Source organism: Astatotilapia calliptera, chromosome 18, assembly GCF_964374335.1.
Source record: "Astatotilapia calliptera chromosome 18, fAstCal68.1, whole genome shotgun sequence".
Lineage (NCBI taxonomy): Eukaryota > Metazoa > Chordata > Actinopteri > Cichliformes > Cichlidae > Astatotilapia > Astatotilapia calliptera.
The window spans coordinates 34,238,673-34,256,411 of record NC_137439.1 but is presented as its reverse complement, the minus strand read 5'-3'; the positions used below and the strand labels follow the sequence as shown (position 1 = coordinate 34,256,411).

Here is a 17,739-nt window from a genome sequence, read left to right as displayed (position 1 = left end):
ATGTGAAAGAGTGAGCAGCAAGGAGCATGGTCAAGGTGGGTACACTCCAGTTTAGGATTACCAAACTGAATGCAGGCAGACACACGGTTGGGCATTAAAGGAATCGCCAAGGAGAAGCCCATTCAAGCCACACAGACAAGGTGGCTTTAGATTAAGGGGGCTGATCAGTGGACTGCTCCTGGGACATAAGTCGAGGCCTGATCAACCCCAACCGGGTCACTTGGGTGAGTCAGCTAAGACCCAAAACGCCCCATGACCCCAGGCAACGGGACTGTTCATAAATGGTAAATGTACTAGTGCTTATATAGTGCTCTCTACTCTGAGCACTCAAAGTGCTTTACACAACAACACAATATCAATGATGATGCACACCAGCGCATCCTAGGAGATGTTTCTTGCATATGTACATATCCTTGTTTCTTTATGATCACTTCCACCTAGATGAGATTCCCAGTTCCAGACTCACTGAAGCTTCCCCGCAGCATATTACTCCAAACACCATGTTTCACTCACAGTGTGCACTGTGTCTCTGCAAAAGTGGAGGCAGTCCATTCTTGTCCAGGGTTTTGGTGCTTTCCTTCTTTGAGACTACGATGGCCGACTTGACAAACTCATCCATTAGAGTCTTTCTACAGTTACTCTGTAGAAATTTGGAGCTAACCCTCAGTTTGAACTTGATTTTGCAAGCTTTGTGCCTTGGCTCAATAAAATAAAGATAATTTGTGCTTTCTGAAAAAAATAACTAGTATGTTTAAAAATGCACTTTTCATTTTATTTTTATAGGAGGGAAAATAATTTTACCCTCATCTGCACGCGGCCATTTGGTTATAACATCAGTGATACTACAGCCTGGGGAGCTGCTATTCAAATTCCAAAATAGCATTTTATATGATATGATGATATTGCAACTTAATGAATTACAATTTCTACACTAATACAACACAGACCAGGAATTCTGCTCTCTTGGGTTTTGTTTATTCATAAAATAATTTTGGTAAGCTGTTGGATCTTCAAGCTGCATGTCTCAGGTTTTTTTTTAAACTAATAATATCTTTAAAAAAAATGTCATTACATAAACTGAGTTTTTTTACTTGTTTAGAGCAGTCGGCCTCCCTGGACGCTTTAAGCTTTCGCTATTGGCTGTCAGAGCTGGACTCCTCCTCCTTCTCTGCCAGTTGCTCCAGATTATCAGTCGGTGTCACAGTGCCTAAAGAAAAGAAAACACATTAGAAAATAAAAGATTTGATCATGATGAGTGACATTACTGACATCGAAATAGAGCTTCTTACATCACTGGTGCTGCTTTTACTCCAAACATAAGCAGCGAGCAATATAAGCAAATCGAGAAGCTCGCTATATTCCAAGATCTAGAAATGAAGCCATTTAAGCACATGTTGCAAAACAATCCAGAGAGATAAATATCAGAGAAAAGGATTCCTTGATGCATGTTAGTATCACAGAAAGTCATTATTATTATTATTATTACTATTATAGCGGTGTCATTATTATAAAACATTATAAAAACAGACAGTAAGAGTGGGAGGCCAGTGCTTAATGGAACCAGTCCTGTTGTTTGTCCCAGGATTTGGACTACTGATATGTTACACATATCCATCCATCCATCGCAGCCAGGTCAGCCAAATGTCCCAGAAACAGAAAACTGTGATCTAAAAGGAGTTTGACCACCACAGCTAGAACAAGCTGCCTCCATTTGAACCAGATGCAGGTACGGCCTTTTCTCCTTGACCTTTCAGTGCTACTGATGCTTCAGCTGATTGATGTGATGATAACTGAACTGTACGCATAATGCGTGCTGCTGGAATGACTTTCAGTAGTTGAATAAATTAACAAAAGCTTATTTATCTTTGCTTCTAATCAGGATGAAATATGAGAATTTAAGGCCCTTTTGAAGTGGTTTTCTTTCTTCAAACATTTCAGACATTTGCTATCAACCTCTCTCCTCAGCTCTCACACACTGTAGTTCAGCGGTCCCTAACCATTTTTTGGGCCACGGACCGGTTTAATGTCAGACAATATTTTCACGGACCGGCCTTTAAGGTGTCGCAGATAAATACAACAAAGTAAAATGATACGACCAAGACAAAAACTGTGGTATTTTGTAAATGAAGTAATTAAAGCGAAGTCACTGTGCAACTGTGTAACTTTATTAGCAGCGTACTCCTGAAATGCGGCAACAACACTGAGAGTAACATCCTCCTCTCTGCCTATAGTCTATGGCTGTATCCCAATTCAGGGTCTGCAGCCTTAAAGGCCGCATTTTAAGGCCGATTACGTCACAGCGACGCGACGAAGGCTGTCCCAATTCAAAGGCTGCTCGAAATGCAGCCTCAAATGCGTCCTTCATTTCCCTGAATTTTAAGGATGGGTCGGTCTATCCTTCGTGGCCCAACATATCCCAGAATGCATAGCGCAGCGGTGGGTGTGGATAATTTTGCCAAAAAAACCGGCGGAAACGGGGCGGCCAAAGAGTAAACTTTAAAAAGTAAGTACTGAATATTATGTCACTTATTTATGTGCGAATGTTTAATAAAGAAGAACATTAAAGCATTACTGTTGGCCACATGTCGGCAAAGTTATGTGACATTAGTGATGTTAGTACTGACTTGGTTTTAAAGCCTTTACTTTTAAATATACCCCGTTCAATAGTCGACCTTAATCTTACAGAGATTGTGATGATTTTGTGGATAATTAAAGTCAGTCATATATCCACAAACACAACAAGCTGAAAGTCAGTGATGCTGCTCAGTTTGCACAAGCAGGATCCACTGCACTGTTAATGTTAGCTATGTTATATTGCTGCCTCTGTTCGGTGGTGTCGAGCCAAACGGACTTTAAAGTGTGTTTGAACGAGCTGACGGTTTTTATAGGCCGATGATTTTTTGTAACGGTATAAACAATGAAAGGTGGTGGATTGGCCAGATGCTGGCAGATGTGTAAAAATAACTCAGTTGTTTGGTGGTGGCTATGGCGGAGCTTCCACAGAGGCAGCAGGTGGATGAGAGAAAGGGGAGGCAGGAGGAGGAGAGCCCCAAGGCAGCTGCAGGTCCGAGTGTCAGGTGAACTGAACTTCAGGTAAGAAGTTATGACCTGCAGTCTATCTGGGTCAGATATAAACCAAGTTTAGGTGGAGTTTATTTTCGTTGTGCTGACTTTTCACAGTCAGTTACAATAACTCGTGCTGCGTGCTAGCTAGCATGACGGAGTTTCTATACAGCTGGGTGGGTGCTATGATGTTACTGATGGTGAACTTTATTTTGTTCATAAGGTTAGTTAGTAGAGTTGCCAAATGTTCTGTAAAAAGACGTTATCGTCTCGTATTCAGAGAAAATATTACGCGTTTCATGTTGAGCTGAAAAAGAACAGTTTGTCCCGAACTTCAGCTAGAATGGAAAAAGACACAAAGCTGGAGTTACTCTGTGTTTACGCTGCACAGCTGCCTCTTCTTCTCTCATTCTCTCCCTCTCTCTCCTGTTGCTACTTCGATCATGAAACTGATCAATGATCAGCTGATCGGCTTTTCTCTCTTCTTTGTTTATCGCCCACTTTGCGCCAGAAACAGGAAACCAGTGGATGTCGCGCTAAACAACAGCAGCACGTTTAAGCTTGATCAGCTGTTGTTAGAATTTATTTAATATTACTTTCTAGTATCAGCTGATGTTTGCTGGAGCCACAGCTGTAAAGCTGCTGGTCATGATATGGTTTGGATATGTAGTGAGAGGGAAACATGAAGATGAAACCAGGAGATGTCCTTACTGAACCATCAGAGCTGTGATGGAGAAACAGGTTTACCTTTTAGGTGACATGGATGAGTTGAAGGGAAGTTATGAACTGTTTCTGAGAGACAAATAACACCAGGATCCTTTTCTAAGCAGCTGACAGCTGGTAACTGTGCAGGGGCGGGTCTAGTTCTGCCAGGGGGGCAGGTAGGGCATTAACAGGGAGAGGGGGGCACAAAGAAACACTTTGTTATTCTCATTTAAAATGTCTCGCTTTTATTAATTAATGATCTGAAGCTTACAACCAAAGTTTTTATCTGACGTAAAATGTATAGAAACCAACAAGACTGTACATCACTGTCACAACAGCGTTTGTTTTCATTCAAAGGCTTTATGGCTTTAATACCTGGGGGGCTGGTCTCTCGTCAAAATGCCCGGGCCGATTTTTTGTCCCAGTCCAGCCCTGGACACGACACGCAGTGAGTTAATCCGAGAAGATGCATTAAAAAAATTAATGGCCGGGCCAGCGGTGCACATCGCAAATCAGCTCGCATAGACACATTAGTTGTGCCGCTTCTTAATGACGGTATCTTAGCAACCCCAACTACCAGATTCATCTTATAATTGGCTAAAAATCACTTCGCCTACCGGTGAGAGGGACGTTGCTAGCTGGCAGTTTTTTTTCAGGCAATGTTGAAATTTCTTCATTCCGACACTTCAAATGCTTCAGGAGCTGTCTGCTCAGCGCAGCATCAGCACCGCAGAAATACACGGATACATCCGTAGACTCGAGACAGAATTCACAATGGGTTTTCGGGGCTTTCAGGTGTTTGGACCAATGTTTTCTTTTCTAATCAAATCAAAAAGCTTTAATGAGCAGCTGGATTTGTCTCGCATTAACTGGTTGGACACAGAGGACATCGAAATGCAGCTGATTGAACTGAAAAGCTCGACTCTGTGGGGTCAAAGTTTGTAGAACTACGGACGCAGCTGGAATCCACAGCTGTGCGTGTTCATGGAGCTGCATGTTCACCTGCTGGACGTCACTACCTGACAAGTTTAACTGTCTTCAGAACATTGCAGAGGCCTTATTGACAGTGTTTGGCTCTACATGTCTGTGTGAGCAGATTTTCTCTCACACGAGTCCTCAGGTAGCCGTGTGAATGCTGGACACTCGGAGACCTGTGTGTCTGAGTGGGAGACCAGAGGTCACATTAACATGTGTGTCTCTGTATTAACAAACATGCCATATTGGCCCAGTTTATTTTTCATATCATTGTTGTGAGGAGACCGTAAATAGCATTTGCATTTTCTGTTGTTCAGTTCATTTGCTGTTGTGGATAAAAAGTCTTTTTTTGTTTCAAAATAGCTGATAACTATTCGCTGATAGCTGCCAACATCTGTGAACAAATATAATTCTATAAAGTTTTTCTATATAGTGAGTAACTGTTAATTTAGAGTATTATTAAATTTATTGCTAATACAGTCATATGGCACACTGACCTCTGAGGAAATTTTAGATGCACTCATCACCAGAAAGGTTGCCGACCCCTTTCTGTTCCCTGTTTGTGAAGGACTGCTAGAAAAGTTTAACATAACTGTCTGTGCTGAATCAGTCTTATTAGGTAATGTTCAAATCATTTTATCATCCCAGTGTTTTCAGTGTGGGAGAAAGTACTCAGAGTACTCAGGGCCTTCAAGTTACACACTATGAAAGGCAGCAACAAGTTTAATGTTCAGAAACCTAAAGTCTGTATCAGCAGCAGAATGGAGCTAAAATAAATGTTTGTTTCAGTTCTATGAAGCTTTGAGTATTTTGGATCAGTAGCTGCTGTGTTTGTTGCATCATATTGCTGTAACTGTTTATATGCTTTATATATTCTGAGCTAAGTTGATCTATAGTGTTACATCATATTCTATAAGGATGTTATGTGTTTGTAGACTTTCTGCCCAGTTTGACCCATTTAGCAGACGTCAGCCTGTTTAAGGCTCTGATATCTATTCTGTGTGACTTACAGCAGTTATGACATGGTCTGATTTTCTCACCCAATAAAGGAATATTTCATATATCAGTCTACTCTTCATTCTATTAGAAACAGTTTTCACAGCTCGTACATTTTCATTTCACACATATATGTAAGCATTGAGCCAAATTTAGTAATGCCAACAAATTAAACGAAGAATATTATATATAATACATCTATATACACTGTCAAAGATACTTGAGTGTCTTTGAGTGAAGATTTAAGGTGATAGGAAATATAAATAACTGCAACTTGAATCTTTACTGAAGCTCAGAGTTTGACAGAGTTCAAGTTCACTGCTGTAATAACTAATAATGATTAATATGATAATAACTTCGATATTGGCCATATTATATTTACATTTCCAAAGTGAGATGACTTTAGTCTCATGAGCAACATTAACTAATTGTTATTTACTAACTAATCTTAAATGACTGTTCAGCACAGACATGAAGCCCAACAATCATGTTTACAGTCCCGTGGTCTCAGCCTCAGATACTCAACTAATCAAAGTGATGTCATGAAAAAATGAACAAAAAAAAAGTTTTTCTCCATTTCTGTCACACAAAGCTGTATGAAACGTTTCTCGCGGTTAGATCCATGGTTGCTAGGCAACCTGAGCAGCGCGACGAAGGCTAGACCGTCCCATTTAAAAGCCTCTCACTTCTGCACTTCTCGTACTTCCTAGTACGCACCGTACAAAAAATAAAAATAGTTGTTTTTCTGTTTCAATCACTCATCTTAGCAGTAGGATTTACATGAAAGGAGAAACAAATTAAGTTTGCGTGAAAATGTAAATTTTTGTCACTCTCTGGTCAACTGACTCAGTGACTCAAATGACTCCAAGAACCCGATTCACTTTGGTGAGTGACTCATCCAAACTCAATTCAGTAAAAATAATCGAATTTACCATCACTGATGTAAACAAACAATCGCTCTACGCTCTTCAAACATCAAAATATATCATTTGATTTTTTTTATGACAGCAATGGTGAGTGTTCCACCCTCTGCTCTTTTTAACTTAACGTAATCTTTCCGTTTTCGTATTTTGGACATGATTTTTGAGTCCACCTTCGCAGTAGCAATTGACTGCAAAATAAAGCTACCAGAAATGTGCAACCCTACATCCGGTCTTAAAACAGGAAGTTAGCATTTTCTCGTGCACGGGGTCTATTAATGCTCTCTGGTTGCTATGGTAGTGCGTAAATATTTCTTTCAGAATAAGACACACAACTACAACATGGGAAAAAACCCAGGGAAACCATTTTACTCACCGTCTATACCTAAAAACACAAGCCGACATGTATTTTTACATTTCTGTTTTCTTGCATTTTACTGTGACTGTATGTTGAACTCTGAGGCCAAACTATGGGTGACCTGAAGCTGTAGTTCAAGGCTTTCTGTGTGGACACAGACAGCGCAGTAGAGATGATCCTTCTGCTCTGCAGATGGCGTTAAAGCTCCACACTGCAACAAATACCCACAAAATATGCACAGTAGGTGCCCACCATCCACAGTCTGAGTGAGACCAGATTCATCACGCTTTTCCATTTGAGTCTGTCTCTGCTGGCCATTTTGTATCAGCAATTTTAAATGTTTTCTCCTGGATTAAGACATATTTGTCTCTCCAGTCCACATGGACACTCTCAGGCTCCTCTCAGTGGAAAAGCACAACCTGGTAGACACATGCAGAGTTTTACAGTGACAAAGTTGACAGGAATATTAAAATTAATTCAAAGTGGAGACATAGCTGTGAAGCAGAGACTTGTAGAGAAGCCACTGGCTGAATGTTGGATATCAGTTCAGGTCAACACTGACGCCTGACTGACAACACACTGAAAAAATGTCGCTTCTTCACATCATCACATCTCTGTGAGGCTCTTCAGTGTGAAGAAAAACTGCAAAGCTGCAAAGGAGTACTGCAGCTTTTCCTCAGCCCGACTCAGCTTCGACTGGAACGCATCACTGCCTCCATGCAAGTACGTGAAAGGAGTTCGTGCAGTGCGTCATACTAATGGCTGTGATAGTCTACCCACAGCTCACAATGAGGTCATACTAGGCCAAACAGTCCTTACAGTATGACTTCATATTTGTATTGTTAATTACAACTAGGGCTGCCACGATTACGTCGACTATCAAAATCGTCGACGACTAATTTAATAGTCGACACGTCATTTGAAGCTTTGTAAGATCCCAAAAGATGCAGGAATAAGTAGTAGGATTTAAGAGAGTAATAACGGACTGAAACAGAAGATGGCAGCACTGCATGTACAAGGATGCAGGGGCAGGGATAGCTCAGTAGGTAAAGTGGTCGCCCCATGATCGGAAGGTCGGCGGTTCGAATCCACTTAACGGCTACCCTGAGGTACCCCTGAGCAAGGTACCGTCCCTACACACTGCTCCCCGGGCGCCTGCTTAGTGGGCTGCCCACTGCTTCACTGAGTGAATGGGTCAAATGCAGAGAAAAACAAGTAATTTCCCCATGGGGATCAATAAAGTATCCATTATTATTATTATTATTATGCCAGCTGCCGTTAAACTCCGAAGAAGAAGAAGCTGTGTCCGGTATCGTGCCAAACTAGGGCTGTATCCCAATTCAGGGTCTGCAGCCTTAAAGTACGCAGCCTCAACGATCCTCAAGGGCCGCGTACTCGAAGACCGCTAAGGCTCGTAAAATGGGACGGTCTAGCCTCCGTTGCGCTGCCCAAGTTGCCTAGCAACCATGATACTAACAGCTGGAAACGTGTCATACAGCTTTGTTTGACAGAAATGAAGGAGACAATCTTTTGTTCATTTGTTTGTTTGTTTCTACATGAGCTTTGATCATTCTCTGTAAGATTAAGCTCAGCTATTGAACGGCGTATATTTTAAAGTAAAGGCTGTAAGTTAGTACAAACGTCACTAATGTCACATAACTTCGCCGACATTTAACATATTTTCAGGCGAGAATGTAGCTGTGTAAACTTCAAATAAATATCTGCTCAGTTTATCAAGACACCACATATTTTCAAAAGCGCTCCGACGTTTTCAGAGACGTCTGTTACCCACCAGCTCGATAGCTAGCCGGGGTTCAAGGCTCATTAGAGTGTGAGATGCTCGAGAATATACTCCGGTGTCCTGTTATATTTTAGACAGCAAGGAGCAGACGGCTGAGTTTATTAAACTTCACTCAAACAATCTGCAAATTTCTTTAAAATTTAATAAACTATCATCTTGTCTTTATTTTTAGTTAGCACATACCTTAAACACTTCAAGCTGTAAGATAATGATAGTTATATACGAGCAGATGCTGCTGGTGCAATAAGCTGTAGTTTTACGTCCAATGGATGATGATCTGATTAGTCGACTAATCGCAAAAATAATCGGTGACTAGTCGACTATCAAAACAATCATTTGTGGCAGCCCTAATTACAACAAATTAAACATGGCTAAAGGAGGTGACACACAGGTATTGTGTTTGTGTAAAAACGTTACAGTTTACACTTACTGTAAGTATTGACTTCCAGCTGTCATCTTAGTTTAGTTCTTCCTGGTCCCAGCCTACCTCATTTACTAGCTGACATCATCTGGGCCTGTGCTGATTGGTTCTACATCAGTGACTCACAGTGGTGAGTGTGTGAGTGGTATGTGGCGTACATGCACCAGCTCAGAGGTCCAGATGGTCACTCAGTGGGAGCTGGAGTCCCACCAAATAACCTGCTAGCTATACTAAAACTACACAGCAGTAGTGCTTCTGTACATTCAGAAGGAGAAAAAACAACAGAACACCTACACCGTTAAAGTCAGCAACACTCAAAAACGTTTGTCAAAAACATTGTTAACTCTGCAGTGGACTGCAGTAGCAGGTTTTCTGGCAGGTTGTTTGTGCAGCATATTGATATATAAGCATGCTGCATTGCATGCAATGCATGAGGGGCGGTTTGGGGTTTAGGTTCTTACTCAAAGACATGTTGATACACAGGCTGGAGGAACAGGGGATTAAACCGCTGAACTTTTGATACGCATACTATCCACCCAAAGATACCAAGGCTGCTTCAAAGCGATAGATATACACAGAGAAATAAGCTTATAGTTAGGGCTGCATTAGCTGACCATGAACTTCAACAGGTCTAAGCCTGCTGGGGGCTTCCCATGATGCTGTTTCTTTGTGTTTATACACCGCTCTGCATTTAATCATTGGTTATTATTAATATCTGGCTCTCTTCAACAGCTTTGTCCCGTCCCCCTCCCCTTACCCCTAACTGCTCACGGCAGATAATTGTCCCTCCCTTGGTTTTGCTGGAGGTTTCTTCCTGTTAAAAGGGAGTTTTTCCTTCCCACAGTCGTCAAGTGCTTGCTCATAGGGGGTCATCTGGTTGGGGTTTTCTCTTTATTATGGAGTTTTTGCCTTACAATATAAAGTGAATAAAACTTATAACAATATTAAGCCCACACCAACCCCATTTTTTTGTTTTTTTTTAAAGACTTATAACACAACAGCAGCAGTAATGATGCTGTGAATGATGTGAACGTCTTAACAATTTATATCATGATTAATTCATCAGCTCTTGGACTTTAAATTCTCCACAACATGCCACAGAGTCTGTTTTCCCCAAAGATGTTTTTCCTCATCTAAGTTACTGAAGCTGACCAAAAGGAAAACAGAGTACTGTAAAATTAGTTAGCAAACTACCAACAAATCTGTTAAAATTCTCAAATCCAAGTTGTGTTTTGAGTCAGCTGCTTGCCCACCCCCCACCCCCAGCCTTATATTTAGCAGCTCCCTCTTGTCCAGTAGGGGGGCCTTAGAGCCCACCCCCACACAGAGGTCATCTGGTGGAAACGCTCCTGAAGATTTAACTGTATGTTGAGAACATAGAATTTGAAAGAGGATCGGGGTCTGTCACATGTGAAGAAGAATACTGTGGGCTCCTGCTCTGTGGCAGCCTGTCCACCTCAGTGCCTGCTGAGTGTGTGGGAGGAAAAGGAAAAGAGGCTCAAATTAGCAAAGCACACAGTGATGTGAGCTGATGGGGGAAAGTGGACCAGGACACACAACAGAAAGGAGAGAAAACAGAGGTAAGCCAACTCCAATTCCAAAAAGGTTTGAATGCTGTTTGCTGTAAATCTGATTTACAAATCTTTCAATCTATTCAACATAGGAAACATATCAAACGTTTAAACTGAGAAAACAAATAATTTCAAGAAAAATATGTAATATTTGAATTTGATGGCAGCAGCACATCTCAGACAGTTGGGGCAGGGTCATGCTTCCCACTCTGTAGCATCTCCTCTTCTTTAACATCACTCCACAAACTTGTGGGAACCGAGGAGAGCAGCTGCTGGACTTTTGGGACAGAGGAATGTTGTCCCATTCGTGTCTGATAGAGGATTATAGCTGCTCAGCAGTCCTGTGTCTTTGTCATATTTTTCACTTTATGATGCTCCAAATGTTCTCAGGTGGTTAAAGGCCTGCACTGCAGACAGGCCAGCTCAGCAAGGTGCTTTCTGAAACACATCTATCTGGGTGGGAGTATATGCTGCTCTAAAACTGCCAACTCCAGAGGCACTAACGCACCCCCACACCACCAAAGATACAGGTGTTCTTGAAGTGAGTGCTGATGGCAAGCTGGATGGTCCTTCTCCTCTTTAGTCTAGAGGACGTAGTGTCCATGTTTCGATCCATTTTGGTCTGGAGGTCCGGCTTTGGTCCAGAGATGATGGCTTCTGTGTTCACAGACAGTGATTTCTGTCTGTTCCTGAGCCCATGTACTGATTTAATCACAGAATCACATCTGTGTTTAATGCAATACTGCCTGAGGACTTGAAGACCATTCGGGATCTAATGCTGATTTTCAGCCTTGCCCCTCATGCACAGAGATTTCTCCTGAACGTATGACTTTGGAGGATGAGATATTCACACTATTTGCATTCCACTGAAATTGTTCCACAGTTTTGGAGCTCTACTAATACAAAATAACATTTTGCTGCCCCATCCCAACTTTTTTGGTACGTGTTGCTGCTAAATTCCAAACATCCTGTTTACAATTATATATTTTCTCAGCGAAGATTTGATAAAACAAAATAAAGATTTATGAGATTTGCAAATCATTGGATTCTGTTTGTGTTTACATTAACCAGAAACCCAACTTTGCCCAGACTGGAGCCTAAACATAACATGTCTCACTATATGCTCCACTGTGGATGACCCACTCTGTCACCTCCCCGTTTCTCTGTCTCTGTTCCAGTTGCACTTCCAGTTCTCTCTAATCCTATTACGGCTCTTCCAAGCAGAGCGTGAGTATGTGTGTGTTAGCATTCTTACATTTTCATATAACTAAGATCTCTGTCGAGGCAACGTGCAGCAACATCGTCTTTTAATAATAGAGAGAGAGGCTGGAAGGAGAATGTATAGGCTACACTACACGAAAAACAAATCGGAATAATTTATTTCTTCTGGAAATGTGACCACAGTACAAAAATTGTTTAAACGTCATACTGAAACTTCAGACTATTTAGATACTCATTCCCACAACAAGGGCCCAAACTAGGGGCACTGGAAGGGTTGAGGTCAGGCAGCACAAATCCAGCTGTTGTAGTTTCGCCTCTGAACGCCACCACAATGGATCGGAAATCAAATAAACAATACGAGCAGCCTAATTCAAGGGGTTTTACAAAAATGTTAGGTTCATCTTTTAGGTCTTTCAGTGATTTTCTCCACTTGTTAGAGGCTGACAACCAGAGATGTGTAATCTGATTACTTTTTTCAAGTAACGAGTAAAGTAAGGGATTACTATTGCAAAAACGGTAATTAGATTACCGTTACTTTCCCGTAGGAACGCTGCGTTACTGCGTTACTAAAACCGTGATTTTTTTGTGAGAATGTCTCATGACAGTGACGTAAGCGAGTGTGACGTTAGTGACAACAGCTGTGTGCAGATCAACAATGGATCATATATCGAGTGCGGGAGAGAGTATGAGCGTGCAGCGTTTAAAGCGTGGAAGTACTGACCTTACTTTGAGTTTGACTCCATAAAAAGTGACCAAAACTTTAGTGTCCGCTGTGCGTGGGAAGAAAACTTCTTTTTACACCGAACCCCCCCCCCAAACAAGCTCCGAGTGCACAACGACGTAATGGGAAACTCACAGAGAAACTCGCGGATTCTTCCACTGACCGCGGCACACCTGCACCAGGGTAAACCTCCGCCTGCCCCACTCCTGCTTTACAGGTGAAAATAGAGCAACAGGAGCGCTGAGTCTTTGATTTTATTTATTTTCTGCTGTGTTTTACTTGCATCTATTTGAAAGACTGAGTGTAAACACAAAAAATATTTTATTTTATGTGCTGGAATGTGCAGAAAATAGGTTTAAATGTTAAACTAATTTCTTCCAGTCAGAGAATGTTGCAGATAATTAAATTTTTGCTTGATGCATAAAGCTTTATCACCTATTCAGGTTGTAAATCGTGTTTTTAAAAAGTAACTAAGTAACTAAGTAATCAATTACTTTAGAAAATAAGTAATCAGTAAAGTAACGGGATTACTTTTTTGGAGAAGTAATCAGTAATTAGTTACTGATTACTTTTTTCAAGTAACTTGACCAACACTGCTGACAACTATGTGGACAAACTAGGACCATTTCAAATATAAGGATTGTTTTCCATACTTAGGTGAAAATTGACTGCCTGAAGTCTTGAACCCATGGACATCACCAAATGCTGCTTTCCTTGCGATGTTCTGTCACACTTTTACTGCAGCCATCTTCAGTTGCTGCCCATTTGCGGGTCCTCGTCTTTAGTTTTGTCCTCAGTAGCTGAAGCTGCTCTGTTGGGTTGCTTTTGTAGCATATTTGGGGTCAGTATCCATCTGTTCTGAGAAGCCCTGGAAAGCATCAGTCTGAACCCGAGCAAAGAGTAAAACCCTGTACAAATCACAATTCATGCTTCTGCTTCTATCAGCATTCACATCATGAATCAACACTATGCTGAGTTCCACTGGCAACACTACAACATTACCTCCACTATGTTTGACAGATATTTGGATCATGGACCGTTCCTCTCCTTCTCTGTGCTTTTGTCTTTCCAACATTAGTACAAGTTCATCTTGGATTAATTTGTCCAAAGACTGTTTTTCACCTCTCAGAACTGTGAAGGTTTTACATGATTCCTATGAAGTCTACACACCAGACGTTTTCAGCTTGTTTCACCTAAACTTTGTATTTCCATTCATTCCTGCCTTCTCGAGAGGCTTCTTATCATGGTTAGATATTGTGAAGTTGGTTGTCTTAACCAAGGAAATGAATCTGTGATTGTACACCTCAGTTTCTGCAGTGCTCTTTCAGGCCTTGTGTTGTAGCTGAACAGTTCATCCATTCTTTTGTAAAATCTAACAGATTTTTTGCTCTCTCTCTCTCACACACACAGTTTTTGTTTCAGACCAATGAGTGCTTTGCTCATTTGCACCAATATCTCTTTAACTTCAGATAATAACAAAGGGCACTGGACATGCTTGCCACTCAACTGTCCAAGTCCCATTGATGCTCCAAATATGGGGGACCGTGAAAAAAATGGCTGCAATTTATAAACAGTTAAGCCAAATCTTTTGTTGAACATCTCAAATTAAAGCTGTAAGTCTGCACTTTAAAATCCACTGTGGTGGTGGACAGAGGCAACGTGACAAAAACTGTGTTGCTGACCAACAAATTGTGGAACTAACTGTATAGTAAGACTAATATTCTGCAACATTTAATTTGCAGACTTACCATAAGTCTGCTAAATTCCACACATTTGATGACTTGGCGAATTATGAAGCACACGATTACTGTACACATTGTTGCCCGAGTCAGGCAAAAACTGGCATCATCTCTTTGAGCAAACTACAATTTTCAGGCAAATTTAACAAGGTTCATGAAGAAACCTGCAGAAAGTAAGCAAAAAGAGTGGCAATAGAAGGCTGAAGAAGCCCTGGGTCAGATAAGGGAGACAAGATAAGCTGTGTGCTGGAGCTAATGGGTTTACCAAAGACACAGATCACATCTTACAAGCAGACTTACCCTACTGCTTTAATCACAGCACTTCTACAGAACAGCTTTTTCTTCACCACCTCAACTTATTGGACTCGTGTCAACGGAAATTACTGTTCAGAGATTAAGTGGCTCAGTAAACAACTTGGAAACTGCTATAAAAAGATTCCTTCTTCTTTGTTCTTTCTTTCAGGATATTTCTAGGAGGAGACTGAAGAGTAGCAGACTATAGCATCTATTATTCAGAAGGTTGCTGGTTCAATCTCTGGCTGTTCCAGTCTGCATGCTAAAGTATTCTTGGGCAAGACACTGAACCCTGAGTTGGTCCTGATGCATTCATAAGAGTTCAGAGCTCAGCATGGTTCTCCGCTGGCAGACTATAGGGGGCCATGGACAGCCCATCTATGAGAAGAGGGTATCTGTTGCCATTTGTAGGCAGTGTCCAAATGTGGTTCAACCGATCTATGGGACACTGTTGCTTGTGCTGCTGCTGGTCCATCAGCAGCTGTAGAGAACAGTGAGGTTTTAACAAACAAAGAGATAAAGTGAAACTGAGTGTTAAAAACACTTAAAGTACCCACAGCACCCACAGTGTGTACTTTTTATGCTGCCTTTTTTTAAAAACTTGGATATTTTTTAAAATCTCATTTCTTCCTCATTATGACGCTCAGTTTGAACTTCAGCATCATGACCATGTTTGACCATGTCTACAAATTTACATTGCTGCCATGTGATTGGCTGATTAGATATGTGTGTTAATGAGCAGTTAAACAGGCTGGTGAGTGTATACTGGACGTGAAACAAAAGAATCAACTGAAAAGATGGCACATTAAACCAAATGTCTGAATATAACTTGAGTGGGAGCAGGTTATGTTCAACATAAGTTTCTAATCCCGTAATCTCATTTTGTAGCACTTCTTTCTTCTTTAAACTTGTTCTACACACCTGTAAAGTTTTATCACTGTATCTTGCAGGTTATGTCACTATTGTGTTGCACTATTCACCCACAGTCGCCACAACGTTCACAAGAACGTGTTTTGCCACACTTCCAAACATATATGCACACTTTACAGAAAGGGTCAGAGCAGACTACCTACTGAGGAGACTGAGATCTTTTGGAGTGTAAGGGATGCTGCTGAAGACCTTTTCTGACTCTGTGGTAGCGTCAGCCATCTTCTGTGGTGTTGTGTGTTGGAACAGCAGCATATCTACAGCTGAGAGGAAGTGGCTGGATAAGCTAATCAAGAAGGCCAGCTCTGTCCTAGGATGCCCCCTCGTTTTTCCATTGTCTGTAAAAAGTCTCGGTTTTTTAAGCACAAATATACAGCACATTTTGTACATTCTTTTTAAAAACAATTACCCTACTCCGTTGCACATTTCTTTGAATCCAAGTATGCTATTTTTAATAACAGTAAAGTATTTTTTTTCTTATGTTTTAAATTTCACTTAAGAGACCATACAGTCTCTTATTCCTTATTTTTGCTCCATGCTGGTCACTCTTCTACTGGAACACTTGAATTTCCCCAGTGAGGGACGATAAAGGATATTTCTATTTCTATTCTATTCTGTACATACAGACTGACTGGGATCAGAGACATTAGAGTGCTGAGAGCCAAGTCAAAGCAGCACGTGTTAATCCAGGCAGGGTTTGTGCCACAAATAAACTGACAGCCTTGTGAAAAACTTGTGGTTTTGATGGCCTCAATCCAGCTGCTACACATATACATTGAAACGGACACAGAGAAACCCTAGGGACTGTAATTTGGACACAAAAAAATCCCTTAATCTGCAATAAGTACCAGTCCACTTTACGAGTAAAAATGCAGCCCTACTGCAAACTAAACATAAGACAAGCAAACAAGATTCCTCTAAAAAAGATAAATAGTAATAATCTGCATATCTTCCTCTGCAATTTAGACATTAGCTGGAACAAAACAATCCTCACAATATTCACCAGTGTTAGCACTAGTTTAAGTTTATTAGATAAAGGTATGAGGTAGATAAAGGGTAAACAGTACATTTCAAATCTCCTGCACACATGTGCTAAGATGCTGTGGGTCCTATACAGATACTGTGACAGGCCTCTAACTGAGAACACAGATGAACTCTCCAGCCTCAGTTCCCTCACAGTACTGCAGACACTGCTGAAAAAAGCTGTTATGTAATGTTATTAACTCACCAAATGAATGGCACTAACACACCGTGATGAACACATGCATGTCAGATTTCAGGAGTCAGTGTGGGGATGCTCCACCTCCACTATGCCGAGGAATTCTCCCTGCAATGGTCACTATATAAGCATAGAGGCCAATGCAAGGTTCAATAACTTGTACGCTGACTGCTGAATGAGAATATTTTAAAAAAATTAAAAATTCCCCACTTGCCTATGCGGGCGGTCTACTCTTCAAGCTCTGGTCCTCTACCAGAGGCCTGGGAGCTTGAGGGTCCTGCGCAGTATCTTAGCTGTTCCCAGGACTGCGCTCTTCTGGACAGAGATCTCCGATTGTTGTTCCTGGAATCTGCTGGAGCCACTCGACTAGTTTGGGAGTCACCGCACCGAGTACTCCGATTACCACTGGGATCGCTGTTACACCTCTGTCCACATTTTTTCGAGTTCTTCTCTGAGCCCTTTATTTCTCGTGTTCCTTCTTCCTGATGTTGCTGTCATTGGGAACCGCTACATCGATCACTACGGCTGTCTTCTTCTGTTTGTCTACCACCACTATATCCGGTTGGTTAGCCACCACCATTTTGTCCATCTGTAACTGGAAGTCCCACAGGACCTTAGCTCGGACATTCTCCATCACCCTTGGGGGCGTCTCCCATTTTGACCTCAGGACTTCTTGTTCTTACCGTTCAGCTGACTCCTCAGGACTTGCCTGACCCTCTGCAGGTACTTGGTGGTTGCAGCCTTTCTAGCGGCCTCTTCATCGTTCCCATTTGCCTGTGGGATCCCCAGGTACTTGTAACTGTCCTCT

General features: G+C 41.5%; 1 protein-coding gene across 2 annotated transcripts in view; it reads right to left on the bottom strand.

Moving 5' to 3' along the window:
• The window catches only part of fam110b (family with sequence similarity 110 member B), a 55,792-nt gene that overhangs the window by 26,379 nt on the left and 11,674 nt on the right, over positions 1-17,739 (bottom strand). The window contains exon 2 of one of the 2 annotated variants that reach the window (XM_026148438.2): positions 1,092-1,207. The exons of the other annotated variant lie outside the window; for it this stretch is intronic. The gene's annotated coding sequence lies outside the window, so the exon portion shown is untranslated. The remainder of the gene's footprint in view (positions 1-1,091; positions 1,208-17,739) is intronic. 2 annotated transcript variants of the gene reach the window in all.